At 39.9% G+C, this 17,374-nt stretch overlaps 1 non-coding gene across 1 annotated transcript; it reads right to left on the bottom strand.

Moving 5' to 3' along the window:
* Positions 1-3,816: 3,816 nt before the first annotated feature.
* Positions 3,817-3,920, bottom strand: LOC129642499 (U6 spliceosomal RNA). Its single transcript, XR_008709768.1, has one exon. It is a non-coding gene; the product is annotated as a U6 spliceosomal RNA (small nuclear RNA).
* Between the last annotated feature and the right edge of the window lie 13,454 nt (positions 3,921-17,374).

The raw sequence follows: 17,374 nt of genomic DNA, 5'->3' as shown, positions 1-17,374 counted from the left end.
AGGCCACTGTCTCAAGGCCTTTTATTTTTAAAATCCCCATGGTGTTCTCACCCCAGACCTAAGGACCAGTGCCAGCCACAGATCCGCCTGCGGCCTGGGCTCAGGGCTCCTCAGCAATCACTGCGGGGAGTGGCAGCATCTGCTGGATCGCAGTTTTGGGAGTCTTCTTTCCCATTGGAGGCCAGAAATTGTTGTAGCCACATGTTCTGGGAAACAAACTCACCCAGAAGGACAATGCAGGTAGTGGAGTGCAGTTTATTACACTGGTGGGCCCAAGGCAGAGTCTCCTCTTTAGCCAAGGACCCCGACCAGCATTTGTGAAAATCTTTTATACCCCATGTGTACGTGTTTGAACCCACCACTCCAAATTCCTTGAGACTTACATAAACCAGGGAAAATACAATCCCAATAACCCCATCATTCATGTGCTATGTACTCATGTGCTTAAACAGTCAAGCAATTAGCCAATAATCAATAAATCCGAGGTTACACTCTGATAGATACAGAAAAATTTATGGCCTGTCTAGAGGAAGGGGTGATTAGTGTGTGTTTTTTCTTAGGCGATGAGTAACCTAGATACGATCTTCAAGGTTCCCCTGTCTGGAGGGGGGTCTTAGCCTTCTGTTGTCGTTTTTATAGGCACTAAACACAGAGTTCAAAGTCGATTGGAAAGGTGGCCGAACATGATCAGCATGAACAGGCCTGAGATGGAGTCCAGGCCCTATGAATTCCTTCTTCAAAATCACTGATGACTGTGACATTTCGTGTTATTAATATGGAAGGAGATGTTTTCATTTCACAATTACCACGAACACAGTGTCCTCAAGAGCTAAAGGTGAGTCCTCACTTATCTACATTTTTTTGTGAATATGCAGAATGGAACTCCAGAATACGTGACCATCTAACTATTGTAGTGGGGGCTTAGACACTTAAGTCTAAAAGGTGAGGCTGTTTGTTTGGCTCAAGGTTACTGAGACAGGACATAGTCTCTCCAAGCAGCTTCCATGATCTTACAGTGGGGATAAAAGTGCATGATGTCAGTACAAAAATCAGGAGTGAAATATCAGCAAATGGAGTCCATATCACATTAAAAAATATAGCACAACCAAGAGGGATTTAATAGAGGAATTCAACCGTGGTTCAATGTTAGGAATTCTATCAGTCTAAAGGCCAGCATTTTAACAGGGAAACACTGAAGGCCTTCCACCAAGATTAAGAAGAGGCACTGGTGAAGAATACCAAGTATCTCCACTATGATTTATGTATTTGTTTTTAAATTTAAAACAATTTTTCACTGCACTGGGTCTTCACTGAGCCACGAAGGCTCTTCGTTTTGGGGTGTGGGCTTTCTTTGGTTGTGGTATTCTGGCTTAGCTGCTCCTTGGAATGTGGGGTCTTGGTTCCCTGCCCAGGGGTTGAACCTGAATCCCCTGCATTGGAAGGTGGAGTCTTAACCACTGGACTACCAGGGAAGTCCCCCTCCATGACGATTTAAATGGTACTGAAGTGTTAGCTAAGGAAATTAGATCCAGAACAGTAATTAGAAGAAGAATTGGAAATGAAGAAGTAAAACTATCTCTATTTGTAGATAATTTGATGGTACATTTGGAAACTCCTATGCAAGAAGACTGCTTAGGATATCTGTAAGGGAGCTGGATATTGAGTTAACTTCCAAGAATTAACAGCCTTCATTTTACAAAAGCAACAACCAGCTAAGGATATAGCAGAAGAGAAAATCTCCATTTAAAACAACAGCAGAAGTAGAAACTCTTAGAAATAACAAGAAATATTTAGAAATCTTTAAGAAAAAAAACTTAAAACTCAGAACCAAGAATGGACTTGAGCAAATGCAAACTCATTCCTTAGTACTGGATAGTATCTCAACAAAATGGACATATCACTTTCCCTGTTAATTGGTAAATTTAAGGCAACCCAATAAAAAGGCATAATCAATAAAGCAGAAGTAGATGTTTTTCTGGAATTCTTTTGCTTTTTCTATGATCCAGTGGTTGTTGGCAATTTGATCTCTGGTTCCTCTGCTTTTTCTAAATCCAGCTTGAACATCTGGAAGTTCATGCTTCATGTACTGTTGAAGCCTGGCCTGGAGAGTTTTGAGCATTACTTTGCTAACATGTGAGATAAGTGCAATTGTGCTGTAGTTTGAACATTCCTTGGTATTGCCCTTCTTTGGGATTGGAATGAAAACTGACCTTTTTCAGTCCTGTGGCCACTGCTGAGTTTTCGAGATTTGCTGGCATATTGAGTGCAGCACTTTCACAACATCATCTTTCAGGATTTGAAATAGCTCAACTGGAATTCTATCACCTCCACTAGCTTTGTTCATAGTGATGCTTCCTAAGGCCCACTTGAATTCACATTCCAGGATGTCTGGCTCTAGGTGAGTGATCACATCATCGTGATTATCTGGGTCATGAAGATCTTTTTTTGTATAGTTCTTCTGTGTATTCTTGCCACCTCTTCTTACTATCTTCTGCTTCTGTTAGGTCCATACCATTTCTGTCCTTTATTATGCCCATCTTTGCATGAAATGTTCCCTTGGTATCTATAATTTCCTTGAAGAGATCTCTAGTCGTTACCATTCTGTTGTTTTCCTCTATTTCTTTGCATTGATCACTGAGCAAGGCTTTCTATCTCTCCTTTCTAGTCTTTGGAACTCTGCATTCAGATGCTTATATCTTTCCTTTTCTCCTTTGCCTTTCGCTTCTCTCCTTTTCTCAGCTATTTGTAAGTCCTCCTCAGAAACCCTTTTGCTTTTTTTCATTTCTTTTTCTTGGAGATGGTTTTGATCACTGCCTCCCGTACAATGTCATGAACCTCCATCCATAGTTCTTCAGGCACTCTGCCTATCAGATCTAATTCCTTGAATCTATTTGTCACTTCCACTGTATAATCGTAACAAGGGTCTTTGACATTGACTGTGTAGATTACAACAAACTGGAGCATTCTTAAATGGATGGGAATACCAGACCACCTGATCTGCCTCCTGAGAAATCTGTATGCAGGTCAAGAAGCAACAGTTAGAACTGAATGTGGAACAACAGACTGGCTGCAAATTGGGAAAGGAGTACACCAAGGCTATATTGTCACCCTGCTTATTTAACTTATATGCAGAGTACATCATGAGAAACTCTGGGCTGGAAGAAGCACAAGCTGGAATCAAGATTGCTGGGAGAAATATCAATAACCTCAGATATGCAGATGACACCAACTTTATGGCAGAAATTGAAGAGGAACTGAAGAGCCTCTTGATGAAAGTGAAAGAGGAGAGTGAAAAAGCTGACTTAAAACTCAGCATTCAAAAACTAAGGTCATGGAATCCAGTCTCATCACTCCATGGCAAACAGATGGCGAAACAATGGAAACAGTGACAGACTTAATTTTTGGGGGCTGTAAAATCACTGCGGATGGTGACTGCAGCCATGAAATTAAAAGACCTTTGCTCCCTGGAAGAAAAGCTATGACCAACCTAGACAGCATATTAAAAGCAGAGACATTACTTTGCCAACAAAGGTCTGTTTAGTTAAAGCTATGGTGTTTCCAGTAGTCATATATGGATGTGAGAATTGGACTATAAAGAAAGCTGAATGCAGGAGAATTGATGCTTTTGAACTGTGGTGTTGGAGAAGACTCTTGAGAATCCCTTGGACTGCAAAGAGATCAAATCAGTCAATCCTAAAGGAAATCAGTCCTGAATATTCATTGGAAGGACTGATGCTGAAGCTGAAACTCCAATACTTTGGCCGCCTGATGCGAAGAACTGGGTTTTTTTTTGTTTTTGTTTTTGTTTTTTTTTTTTTTAATATGGAACGCTTCATGAATTTGCGTGTCATCCTTGCGCAGGGGCCATGCTAATCTCTGTATCGTTCCAATTTTAGTATATGTGCTGCCGAAGCAAGCACAAGAACTGAGTCATTTGAAAAGACCCTGATGCTGGGAAAGATAGAAGGCAGGAAGAGAAGGAGACGACAGAGGATGAGATGGTTGGATAGCATCACCGACTCAATGGACCTGAGTTTGAGCAAGCCCTGGGACTTGGTGATGGACAGGGAAGCCTGACATGTTGAAGTCCACGGGGTTGCAAAGAGTTGGACCCGGCTGAGTGACCAAGCTGAACTGAACTGAACTGAATAAAAAGGCCCATGAATTAAAAGCAAACTAAATGCTTTATTGTGAAATAGTTGTAGATTCTGGAGAGTTGCAAAGTTAGTACAGAGAGGTTGTGAACATAGCTCAGTCATGTCCGACTCTTTGCAACTCCATGGACCATACAGTCCATGGAATTCTCCAGACCAGAATACAGGAGTGGGTAGCCTTTCCCTTCTCCAGGGGATCTTCCCAACCCAGGGATTGAACCCAGGTCTCCTGCATTGCAGGCAGATCCTTTACCAGCTGAGCCACCAGGCAAACCCCCAGAGAGGTTCAGTGTACACCTAACCCAGTTTCCTCTAATGACCACAGTTTACATAAAATCACAACCAGAAAAGTGACTCTGGTACGACGAGTGTGAATGTCTATGTCATTGCATAACGTGTGGGTTTGTGTAACTATACACCACCAAGACCAAAAACTGTTCTCTTGCCACAAAGATCTCTCGCCCTTCTCCTAAGCACCCTTAACTACTGCTGCTGCTAAGTCGCTTCAGTAGTGTCCAGCTCTGTGTGACCCTGTAGACAGCAGCCCACCAGGCTCCCCTATCCCTGGCATTCTCCAGGCAAGAACACTGGAGTGGGTTGCCATTTCTTTCTCCAATGCATGAAAGTGCAAAGTGAAAGTGAAGTCGCTCAGTCGTGTCCGACTCTTCGCGATCCCATGGATTGCAGCCTACCAGGCTCCTCCATCCATGGGATTTTCCAGGCAGGAGTACTGGAGTGGGGTGCCATTGGCTTCTCCAACTGGCAACTCCTAATCTGTTAATTTTGTATTCATCTCTATAATTTTTTAACATTGAAAATGTTGTGTAAATGGAATCATATAGCATGTAAGTTCTCCTCTGTTCCTACTTTCTAAGAGTTTTAAATCATGAGTAGGAATTGAGTTTTGTTAAATGCTTCTTCTGCATCAGTTGATATGATCACGTGATTTTCTTCTTTGGCCTGCTAATATGGTGGCTTAGCTTGATTTTTGAATATTAAACCAGCTTTGCATCCTTGGAATAAAATCCTGCTTGGTCAAGATGTAGAATTCTTATATATTGCTGAATTCTATTTGCTAATATTTTGTGACATATTTTCCCCTCTCTATTCATGAAGGATATCGGTCTGCAGTTTTCTCTTTTTTGTGCTGTTTTTTATTTTGGTATCAGAGTAATACTGATCTCATAAAATGAGTTGGGAAAAGTTTCCTCCTATTCTATTTTTTTGGAAGTGTACAATTGATTTTTTTAAAATTAATTTATTTTAACTGGAGGCTAATTATTTTACAATATTGTAGTGGTTTTTCCCATACATTGACATGAATCAGCCATGGGTGTACATGTGTTCCCCATTCTGAAGCCCCCTCCCATCTCCCTCCCCATCACATCCCTCAGGGTCATCGCAGTGCACCAGCCCTGAGCACTCTGTCTCATGCATTGAACCAGGACTGGCAATCTATTTCACATATGATAATATACATGTTCAATTGATGTTAATTTTTAAAACATGTAGTGTATTTCTGTGAAACCAACTGAGCTTGGATAGTTCTTTTTTAGAAGTTTTAAAAATTATAAGTTGAATTTCTTTATAAGTTATAGGATTATTCAAATTATCTCCTTCATATTGGTGAAATGAGGTAGTTTATGCAGTTCAAAGAATTGGTCCTGTTCAAATAAATTTTCAAAGTTATGTATATTGAGTTGTTCATATTTCTTATGCTTTTATATCTGCTGGACCTGTAGTTGAATCCCTTAATTTCTGATATTGGCAGTTTGGTCTTCTTTTTCTCTTCAGTCTTGCTTGAGGTTTGTCAATTTTATTGATATTTTCAAAGAATAAACTTTCCATTTCACTGATTCCCCACCACCACCATCCCCCCCACCCCCAACCCTGCCTTGGGTATCTGTTTCTAATCTCATTGATCTATGCCCTTTATCATTTCCTTCCTTCTGCTTGCTTTGATTTTTTAAATTATTTAATTAATGGCTGCGCTGGGCCTTCACTGCTGTGCATGAGCTTTCTCTAGTTGCAGTGCCTGGGCTCTTCATTCTGGGGGCTTCTTATGTTGTGGAGTATGAGCTCTAGGGCAATGGGCTTGGTTGTCCCTCAGCGTGTGGAATCTTACTGGACCAGGGATCTAACCCCATGTCTCCTGCACTGGCAGTCAGAGTCTTAACCACTGGGCCACCAGGGAAGTCTTTTTTTCTCTCTTTTTTTATAGTTTCTTGTGGTGTGAGGTTCGCTTACTGATCTGAGAGTTTTTTTCTTTTCTAATGTGGGCATTTAGTACAATAAATTTCTTTCTCAGTACTGCCAGTATGTCCAACAAGCTTGGTATGTTGTGCCAGTGGCCTGATGTGGTCTGTCTTGTGCACAAGACAAGAAATAGTACTCTGCTGTTGACGGATAAAGTGTTCTATGAATATTGATTAGATCCTGTTGGCTGCTGTCATTGTAGAGTGTATCTGTTATACTTGCTGATTTCCTGTTTAGTTGTTTTATCAATTACTGAGAGGAATCTCAAACTACAAACATGGATTTGTCTATTTCTCCTTTTAATTCTATCAGTTTTTGCTTTACAAATTTGGCATCCATACTTTTGGGTGCACATACATTTAGTATTTCTAGGTCTTGATAGAATGATCCTTTTTGTTATTATTGTTCAGTCACTCAGTCGTGTCCAACTCTTCGACCCCATGAACAGCAGCATGCCAGGCTTCCCTGTCCTTCACTATCTCCTGGAATTTGCACAGACTCACATCCATTGAATCAATGATGTCATCCAACCATCTCATCCTCTTTCCCTCTTCTCCTCCTGCCCTCACTCTTTCCCAGCATTAGGGTCTTTTCCAATGAGTCAGCTCTTCGCATCAGGTGGCCAAATATTGGAGCTTCAGCTTCAGCATCAATCCTTCCAATGAATATTCAGGGTTGATTTCCTTTAAGATTAACTAGTTTGACCTCCTTGCTGTGCAAGGAACTCTCAAGAGTCTTGTCCAGCACCACAATTTGGAAACATCAATTCTTCAGCACCCAGACTTCCTTATGGTCATCCCTCTCACAAGACTACTGGGAAAACCATAACTTTGACTATAGAGACCTTTGTCAGCAGTGATGTCTCTGCTTTCTAATATGCTGTCTAGGTTTGTCATAGCTTCTCTTCCAAGGAGCAAGCATCTTTTAATTTCATGGCTGCAGTCACCATCTGCAGTTATTTTGGAAACCCCAAAATAAAGTCTGTTACTGTTTCCATTCCCCCCCCCCCCCATCTATTTGCCATGAAATAATGGGACCAGATGCCATGATCTTAATTTTTTGAATGTTGCGTTTTAAGCCAGCTTTTTCACTCTTCTCTTTCACCTTCATCAAGAGGCTTTTTAGTTCCTCTTTGCTTTCTTCCATTAGGGTGGTGCTATCTGCATAACTGTGGTTATTGATATTTCTCCCAGAAATCTTGATTCCAGCTTGTGCTTCACCCAGCCCGGCATTTCGCGTGATGTACTCTGCATATAAGTTAAATAAGCAGGGTGACAATATACAGCCTTTGTCTACTCTTTTCCCAATTTGGAGTCAGTCTGTTGTTTCATGTCTGGTTCCAACCCTTGCTTCTTGACCTGCATACGGCGTTCTCATAAGGTAGGTAAGGTGGTATTCCCATCTCTTTAAGAATTTTCCAGTTTGTTGGAATCCACACAGTTAAAGGCTTTAACACTATCAATGATCCTTTTATCATTATATAATATTCCTTTCTGTTCCTCATAATTTTCTTTGCTCTAAAATCTATCTGATATTAATATAGCTCCTGCTGCTTACTTTTGATTATTGTTTGCATGGCATATATTTTGTAGTTTTAGTATCAACCTATCTGTATCATTATATTTTTATTTTTTTAATTCATGTATTTTAAGTGGATGCTAATTACTTTACAATATTGTACTGGTTTTGCCATACATTTACATGAATCTGCCACGGGTGTACATGTGTTCCCCATCCTGAACCCCCCCTCCACCTCCCTCCCTGTACCATCCCTCTGGGTCATCCCAGTGCAGCAGCCCCGAGCACCCTGTATCATGCATCAAACCTGGACTGGAGATTCGTTTCACATATGATAATATACATGTTTCAATGCCATTCTCCCAAATCATCCCACCCTCACCCTCTCCCACAGAGTCCAAAAGACTGTTCTATACATCTGTGTCTCTTTTGCTGTCTTGTATACAAGGTTATCGTTACCATCTTTCTAAATTCCATATATATATGCATTAGTATACTGTATTGGTGTTTTTCTTTCTGGCTTACTTCACTCTGTATAATAGGCTCCAGTTTCATCCACCTCATTAGAATGGATTCAAATGTATTATTTTTAATGGCTGAGTAATACTCCATTATGTATATGAACCACAGCTTTCTTATCCATTCGTCTGCTGATGGACATCTAGGTTGCTTCCATGTCCTGGCTATTATAAACAGTGCTGTGATGAACATTGGGATACAAGTGTCTCTTTCATTTCTGGTTTCCTCGGTGTGTATGCCCAGAAGTGGCATTGCTGGGTAGTATGGCAGTTCTATTTCCAGTTTTTTAAGGAATCTCCACACTGTTTTCCATAGTGGCTGTACTAGTTTGCATTCCCACCAACAGTGTAAGAGGGTTCCCTTTTCTCCACATCCTCTCCAGCATTTATTGCTTGTAGACTTTTGGATAGCAGCCATTCTGACTGCTGTGAAATGGTACCTCATTGTGGTTTTGATTTGCATTTCTCTGATAATGAGTGATGTTGAGCATCTTTTCATGTGTTTGTTAGCCATTTGTATGTCTTCTTTGGAGAAATGTCTGTTTAGTTCTTTGGCCCATTTTTTGATTGGGTCATTTATTTTTCTGGAATTGAGCTGCAGGAGTTTCTTGTATATTTTTGAAATTAATTCTTTGTCAGTTGCTTGATTTGCTATTATTTTATCCAATTCTGAAGGCTGTCTTTTCACCTTGCTTATAGTTTCCTTTCTTGTGCAGAAGCTTTTAATTTTAATTAGGTCCCATTTGTTTATTTTTGCTTTTATTTCCAATATTCTGGGACGTGGGTCATAGAGGATCATGCTGTGATTTATGTCAGAGAGTGTTTTGCTTATGTTCTCCTCTAGGAGTTTTATAGTTTCTGGTCTTACGTTTAGATCTTTAATCCATTTTGAGTTTATTTTTGTGTATGGTGTTAGAAAGTGTTCTAGTTTCATTCTTTTACAAGTGGTTGACCCGTTTTCCCAGCACCACTTGTTAAAGAGATTGTCTTTTCTCCATTGTATATTCTTGCCTCCTTTGTCAAAGATAAGGTGTCCATGGGCACATGGATTTATCTCTGGGCTTTCTATTTTGCTCCATTGATCTATATTTCTGTCTTTGTGCCAGTACCATACTGTCTTGATGACTGTGGCTTTGTAGTAGAGTCTGAAGTCAGGCAGGTTGATTCCTCCAGTTCCATTCTTCTTTCTCAAGATTGCTTTGGCTATTCGAGGTTTTTGTATTTCCATACAAATTGTGAAATTATTTGTTCTAGCTCTGTGAAAAATACCGTTGGTAGCTTGATAGGGATTGCATTGAATCTATAGATTGCTTTGAGTAGTATACTCATTTGCACTATTCTGATTCTTCTGATCCATGAATACGGTATATTTCTCCAACTATTAGTGCGCTCTTTGATTTCTTTCACCAGTGTTTTATAGTTTTCTATATATAGGTCTTTTGTTTCTTTAGGTAGATATATTCCTAAGTATTCCTTTCGTCGCAATGGTGAATGGAATTGTTTCCTTAATTTCTCTTCCTATTTTCTCATTATTAGTGTATAGGAATGCAAGGGATTTTTTTGTGTTGATTTTATATCCTGCAACTTTACTATATTCATTGATTAGCTCTAGTAATTTCCTGGTGGAGTCTTTAGGGTTTTCTAAAGAGGATGTAGAGGATCATGTCATCTGCAAACAGTGAGAATTTTACTTCTTCTTTTCCAATTCCTTTTATTTCTTTTTCTGCTCTAATTGCTGTGGCCAAAACTTACAAAACTATGCTGAATAGTAGTGCTGAGAGTGGGCACCCTTGTCTTGTTCCTGACTTTAGGGGAAATGCTTTCAATTTTTCAACATTGAGGATAATGTTTGCTGTGGGTTTGTCATATATAGCTTTTATTATGTTGAGGTATGTTCCTTCTATTCCTGCTTTCTGGAGGGTTTTTATGATAAATGGATGTTGAATTTTGTCAAAGGCTTTCTCTGCATCTATGAGATAATCATATGGCTTTTATTTTTCAATTTGTTAATGTGGTGTATTACATTGATTGATTTGCAGATATTGAAGAATCCTTGCATCCCTGGGATAAAGCCCACTTGGTCATGATGTATGATCTTTTTAATGTGTTGTTGGATTCTGATTGCTAGAATTTTGTTAAGGATTTTTGCATCTATGTTCATCAGTGATATTGACCTGTAGTTTTCTTCTTTTGTGGGATCTTTGTCAGGTTTTGGTATTAGGGTGATGGTGGCCTCATAGAATGAGTTTGGAAGTTTGCCTTCCTCTGAAATTTTCTGGAAGAGTTTGAGTAGGCAACCCACTCCAGTATTCTTGCCTAGAGAATCCCATGGATGGAGGAGCTTGGTGGGTTACAGTCCACGGCTTTGCAAAGAGTTGGCTTTGCTCTTCTCTAAATTTTTGATAGAATTCAGCTGTGAAGCCGTCTGGACCTGGGCTTTTGTTTGCTGATTTTGAAGGTTTCTGGTTTGAAGGTTTGCTGGTTTGAAGGTTTCTGATTACAGTTTCAATTTCCTTTCTTGTGATGTGTCTGTTAAGATTTTCTATTTCCTCCTGGTTCAGTTTTGGAAAGTTGTACTTTTCTAAGAATTTGTCCATTTCTTCCAAGTTGTCCATTTTATTGGCATATAATTGCTGATAGTAGTCTCTTATGAGCCTTTGTATTTCTGTGTTGTCTGTTGTGATCTCTCCATTTTCATTTCTAATTTTATTGATTTGATTTTTCTCCCTTTGTTTCTTGATGAGTCTGGCTAATGGTTTGTCAATTTTATTTATCCTCTCAAAGAACCAGCTTTTGGCTTTGTTGATTTTTGCTGTGGTCTCTTTTGTTTCTTTTGCATTTATTTCTGCCCTGATTTTTAAGATTTCTTTCCTTCTACTAACCCTGGGGTTCTTCATTTCTTCCTTTTCTAGTTGCTTTAGGTGCAGGGCTTCCCTGGTGGCTCAGAGGTTAAAGAGTCTGCCTGCAATGCGGGAGACCTGGGTTTGATCCCTGGGTCAGGAAGATTCCCCTGGAGAAGGAAATGACAACCCACTCCAGTATTCTTGCCTAGAGAATCCCATGGATGGAGGAGCTTGGTGGGTTACAGTCCACGGCTTTGCAAAGAGTCAGACACGACTGAGCAACTTCACTTTCACTTTAGGTTATTTATTTGACCTTTTTCTTGTTTCTTGAGGTGTGCCTATATTGCTATGAACCTTCCCCTTAGCACTGCTTTTACAGTGTCCCACAGGTTTTGGGTTGTTGGGTTTTCATTTTCATTTGTTTCTATGCATATTTTGATTTCTTTTTTATTTCTTCTATGATTTATTGGTTATTCAGCAGCGTGTTGTTCAGCCTCCATATGTTGGAATTTTTAATAGTTTTTCTCCTGTAATTGAGATCTAATCTTACTGCATTGTGGTCAGAAAAGATGCTTGGAATTATTTAATTTTTTTTTGAATTTACCAAGGCTAGATTTATGGCCCAGGATGTGATCTATCCTGGAGAAGTTTCCGTGTGCACTTGAGAAAAAGGTGAAATTCATTGTTTTGGGGTGAAATGTCCTATAGATATCAATTAGGTCTAACTGGCCTATTGTATCATTTAAAGTTTGTGTTTCCTTGTTAATTTTCTGTTTAGTTGATCTATCCATAGGTGTGAGTTGTGTATTAAAGTTTCCCACTATTATTGTGTTATTGTTAATTTCTCCTTTCATACTTGTTAGCATTTGTCTTACATATTGCGGTGCTCCTATGTTGGGTGCATATATAATTGTTATATCTTCTTTTTGGATTGATCCTTTGATCATTATGTAGTGTCCTTCTTTGTCTCTTTTCACAGCCTTTGTTTTAAAGTCTATTTTATCTGATATGAGTATTGCTACTCCTGCTTTCTTTTGGTCTATATTTGCATGGAATATCTTTTTCTAGCCCTTCACTTTCAGTCTGTATGTGTCCCTTGTTTCGAGGCAGGTCTCATGTAGACAACATATATAGGGGTCTTGTTTTTGTATCCATTCATCCAGTCTTTCAACCCATTTACATTTAAGGTAATTATTGATAAGTATAATCCCGTTGCCATTTATTTTATTGTTTTGGGTTCGAGTTTATACACCCTTTCTGTGTTTCTTGTCTAGAGAAGATCCTTTAGCATTTGCTGGAGAGCTGGTTTGGTGGTGCTGAATTCTCTCAGCTTTTGCTTGTCTGGAAAGCTTTTGATTTCTCCTTCATATTTGAATGAGATCCTTGCTGGGTACAGTAATCTGGGCTGTAGGTTATTTTCTTTCATCACTTTAAATATGTCCTGCCATTCCCTCCTGGCCTGAAGAGTTTCTATTGAAAGATCAGCTGTTATCCTTATGGGAATCCCCTTGTGTTATTTGTTGTTTTTCCCTTGCTGCTTTTAATATTTGTTCTTTGTGTTTGATCTGTGTTAACTTGATTAATATGTGTCTTGGGGTATTTCACCTTGGGTTTATCCTGTTTGGGACTTCTGGGTTTCTTGGACTTGGGTGATTATTTCCTTCCCCATTTTAGGGAAAATTTCAACTATTATCTCCTCAAGTATTTTCTCATGGCCTTTCTTTTTGTCTTCTTCTTCTGGGACTCCTATGATTCGAATGTTGGGGCATTTAGCATTGTCCCAGAGGTCTCTGAGATTGCCCTCATTTCTTTTAATTCATTTTTCTTTTTTCCTCTCTGTTTCATTTATGTCTACCATTCTATATTTTACCTCACTTATCCTATCTTCTGCCTCCATTATTCTACTGTTGGTTCCCTCCAGAGTGTTTTTTATCTCATTTATTGCATTATTCATTATATATTGACTTTTTTATTTCTTCTAGATCCTTGTTAAACCTTTCTTGCATCTTCTCAATCCTTGTCTCCAGGCTATTTATCTGTAACTCCATTTTGTTTTCAAGATTTTGGATCATTTTCACTATCATTATTTGGAATTCTTTATCAGGTAGATTCCCTATCTCTTCCTCTTTTGTTTGGGTTGGTGGACATTTATCCTGTTCCTTTACCTGCTGGGTATTTCTCTGCCTCTTCATCTTGCTTATATTGCTGTGTTGGGGTGGCCTTTCCATATTCTGGCAGTTTGTGGAGTTCTCTTTATTGTGGAGTTTCCTTGCTGTGGGTGGGGTTGGACGTGTGGCTTGTCAAGGTTTCCTGGTTAGGGGAGCTTGTGTCAGTGTTCTGGTGGGTGGAACTGGATTTCTTCTCTCTGGAGTGCAATGAAGTGTCCAGTAATGAGTTATGAGATGTCAATGGGTTTGGAGTGACTTTGGGCAGCCTGTATATTGAAGTTCAGGGCTATGTTCCTGTATTGCAGCAGAATTTGTATGGTATGTCTTGCTCTGAAACTTGTTGGCCCTTGGGTGGTGCTTGGTTTAAGTGTAGGTATGAAGGCATTTGATGGCCTCCTATCGATTAATGTTGCCTGGAGTCAGGAGTTCTCTGGTGTTCTCAGGATTTGGATTTAAGCCTCCTGCCTCTGGTTTTCAGTCTTATTCTTACAGTAGCCTCAAGACTTCTCCATCTGTCACTTCCAAGGGGGTTCCCTCTGTTGTTTTAGCTTCTTGTGTTTCCTGGCCTCTTCAGTGTCTGATTTCCACCCTGACACAAGGGGGCGATGGTGGATACATTTTTAGGCTCACTTGTTCAGTTGTGAAGTGGGGAGGGAGGAACGCTGCAAACAATAACACTGGCTTGTGTGGGGAGTTCTCACAGTGTCTCGGCCACACTGGATTTGCCTCCACTCACGGCGTGTGTGCTTTCCCTGTCTACACTGCTTAGGCTGTAGGTTGGTCTGCTGGGAACCATTGGAGGCCAGCCCTGGGCTGCATGCACTTCCCAGGTCTAAGCTGCTCAGGTTCAGGTACTCGGGTACTCCTCAAAGGTGCAGACTCGGTTGGGCCTGCGTTTGGTGCCCTTCCCAGGTCTGAGTAGCTCAGGTGACCAGGTGTTTGGTGAGCACGGTTGCTACGACTTATTGCCTTACCTGTCCCTGACGCTTGGTTTTCTGGGTGTACAACTGGCGTGCCTTCTCAGGTGGATGTCGACTGTCCAGTATCCCAAGAAGTCTTGGTTAGCAACGAAGCCTGCTTACAGTTTGGTAGATGATGCCTCTCTGGGGCCGTGATTGCCCCCTTCCGGCTCTGGCTGCCCTTGCCTACCTGTCTCCGGCGGGGGATGGGCTGGTCCACAGCCGGCTAGCTCTAGTCAGTCCTTTGTTCTGTGAGAGGGTCTGGCAGTGTCTTAGGTTAGGGCTTTTCGCCTTTTCATTGGGTAGCTATCCCACAGTCTGCTTTGCTATCTCATGTTAGTTCCCTCAGATTGCCCTTGGGGCATTCAGGCCCGGTCCTTAATCTGAGCAATGCAGCGCGCCTCCCTGCCCAGCCTCTGCTTGCTAGTGGGGAATGCAGGCGTCTGTGCTGCTTTCCTGCTGGGAGTTACTGTTGGGCATGTAATCTGTGGGTTTTAATCATTTATTTATTTTTCCTCCCGGTTATGTTGCCCTCTGAGGTTCCAAGGCTCTCCACAGACTTGCCAGTAAGAGTGTTTCCTGGTGTTTGGAAACTTCTCTCTTTTTTAAACCTCCCTTCCTGAGACAGATCTCCGTCCCTACCTCTTTTGTCTCTCTTTTTATCTTTTATATTTTTTCCTACCTCCTTTCAAAGATAATGGGCTGCTTTTCTGGGTGCCTGATGTTCTTTGTCAGCATGCAGAAGTTGTTTTGTGGAATTTACTCAGCATCAAATGTTTTTTTGATTAATTTGTGGGGGAGAAAGTGGTCTCCCTGTTCTATTCTTCCACCATCTTCCATTATATTTTTAAAATTAATTTTTATTGGAGTATATTTACTTTACACTGCTGTGTCAGTTTCTACTGTATAGCAAAGTGAATCAGCTATACATATGCACATATCCCCTCTGTTTTGGATTTCCTTCCCATTTAGGACACCACAGAGCACTGAGTAGAGTTCTCTGTGCTATACAGTAGGTTCTCATTAGTTATTTGCTTTATACACAGTAGTGTATATATGTGTTGATTCCAGTCTCCAAATTCATCCCACCCCTGCCCCCACTTCCCCCCTTGGTAACCATAATTTTGTTTTCTACATCTGTGACTCTTTTTATGCTTTCCAAATAAGTTCATCTCTACTATTTTTCTAGATTCCACATGTAAGCAGTATTATACACTATATCATTATATTTGAAGTCAGTTTCTTTGTTTTTTTTGCCATGCTTGCAGCTTGGCCAGGGATGCATGATCATGGGTTAGTTGCTTGACCAGGGATTGAACCTGGGGCCCTGAAGTGAAAGTGGTGATTCCTAACAACTGGACCACCAGGGAATTTCCTAAAGCGAGTTTCTTAAACGCAGTATATTATTGGTTCATTTTTTTAACCCACTCAATCTGTTTTTAATTACCAAATACATAAATTAATTATGTATTTAGATCATAAACATTTAATATAATTATTACTATGTTAGGGCTTATATCTACCATTTAATTTTTGCTATCCCCCCCCCTTTTTTAATGTTCTTTTTCTGTTTTCTTTCTCTTGCCTTCCTATGGGTCATTTCTACCCTTTTTAGAATTCCATTTTGATTTATCTGTAGTGATTTAGAGTGTATCTCCTTGTGTATATTCTGTAGCAGTCGCCCTAGATATTACATTAAACTGGTATCACAGTCTGCTGGTGTCGACATTTTACTAGTTTAAATGAAATGTAGAAAACTTTCTTTTAAGTCTTTTTTACTCTCCCTCATATACAATGTAATTATCTTTAGTATTACTTTTTAAAATATTTATTTTTATTTATTATTTTGTTTGCGTGTTCTGGGTCTTAGTTGCAGCATTTGGAATCTTTCAGTTGTGGCATTTGAACTCTTAGTTTCCACATGTGGGATCTAGTTCTCTTACAAGGGATGGAACCCGGACCCCCTGCATTGGGAACCTGGAGTCTTAGCCACTGGACCACCAAGGAAGTCCCTTAGATATGGTGTTATTTCTATCTTGCTGCTTTCAATATTATTTTCTTCTTTTGTTTTTAGAAGTTTGATTACAATGTATATTAATGTAGATTTCTTTGGCTTATCTTGGGAGTCCACTCAGTTACTTGAATCTGCAGGTTTATGTCTTTTGCCAAATTTGGGAAAATTTTAACTTGTCATATTTTTGAATAGTTTTCACTCTCACATTTTCTTCTCTTTTTTATAACTCAATGACAGAAATGTTAGATCTTTCATTATATTAATAGTACCACCTTTGCCATCAAAGGTCCCTAGAAGCAAAACTATGGTTTTCCCACTAGTCGTGTACATATTGTGAGAGTTGGACCCCAAGGAAGCCTGAGCACCGAGGAACTGTGGTGCTGAAGAGGACTCTTCAGAGTCCCTTGGACTGCAAGGAGATCAAACCAGTTAATCCTAAAGGAAATCAGTCCTGAACATTAATTAGAAGGACTGATGCTGAAGCTGAAGATCCAATACTTTGGCCAACTGATTTGAAGAGACAACTCATTGGAAAAGACCCTGATACTGGGAAAGATTGAGGGCAGGAAGAGAAGGGGATGGCAGAGGATGAGATAATTAGATATCACCAACTCAATAGACACGAGTTTGAGCAAAGTCTGAAAGATAGTGAAGGACAGGGAAGCCTGGCATGCTGTAGTCCACGGGGTTGCAAAGAGTTGGACATGGCTTAGTGACTGAACAACCACAAGCAATTGAGACTCTGTTAGTATTTTTCAGTCTGTAGTCTCTCTGCTGATAATTTATATTATCATTTATGATAATATATGATATTTTATATATCATGTATATCATTTTATATATCATGTATATCATTTATATACATGATAATTTATATATATATATAGATAATTTATATTGCTCAATCTTCAAATTCACCAATTCTTTCTTCTGTCATCTTCTGT

This window comes from Bubalus kerabau, chromosome 1 (assembly GCF_029407905.1).
Source record: "Bubalus kerabau isolate K-KA32 ecotype Philippines breed swamp buffalo chromosome 1, PCC_UOA_SB_1v2, whole genome shotgun sequence".
NCBI classification, from domain to species: Eukaryota; Metazoa; Chordata; class Mammalia; order Artiodactyla; family Bovidae; genus Bubalus; species Bubalus kerabau.
Note: the sequence above shows the minus strand (reverse complement) of the source record. Positions and strands in the feature narration are given on the sequence as shown.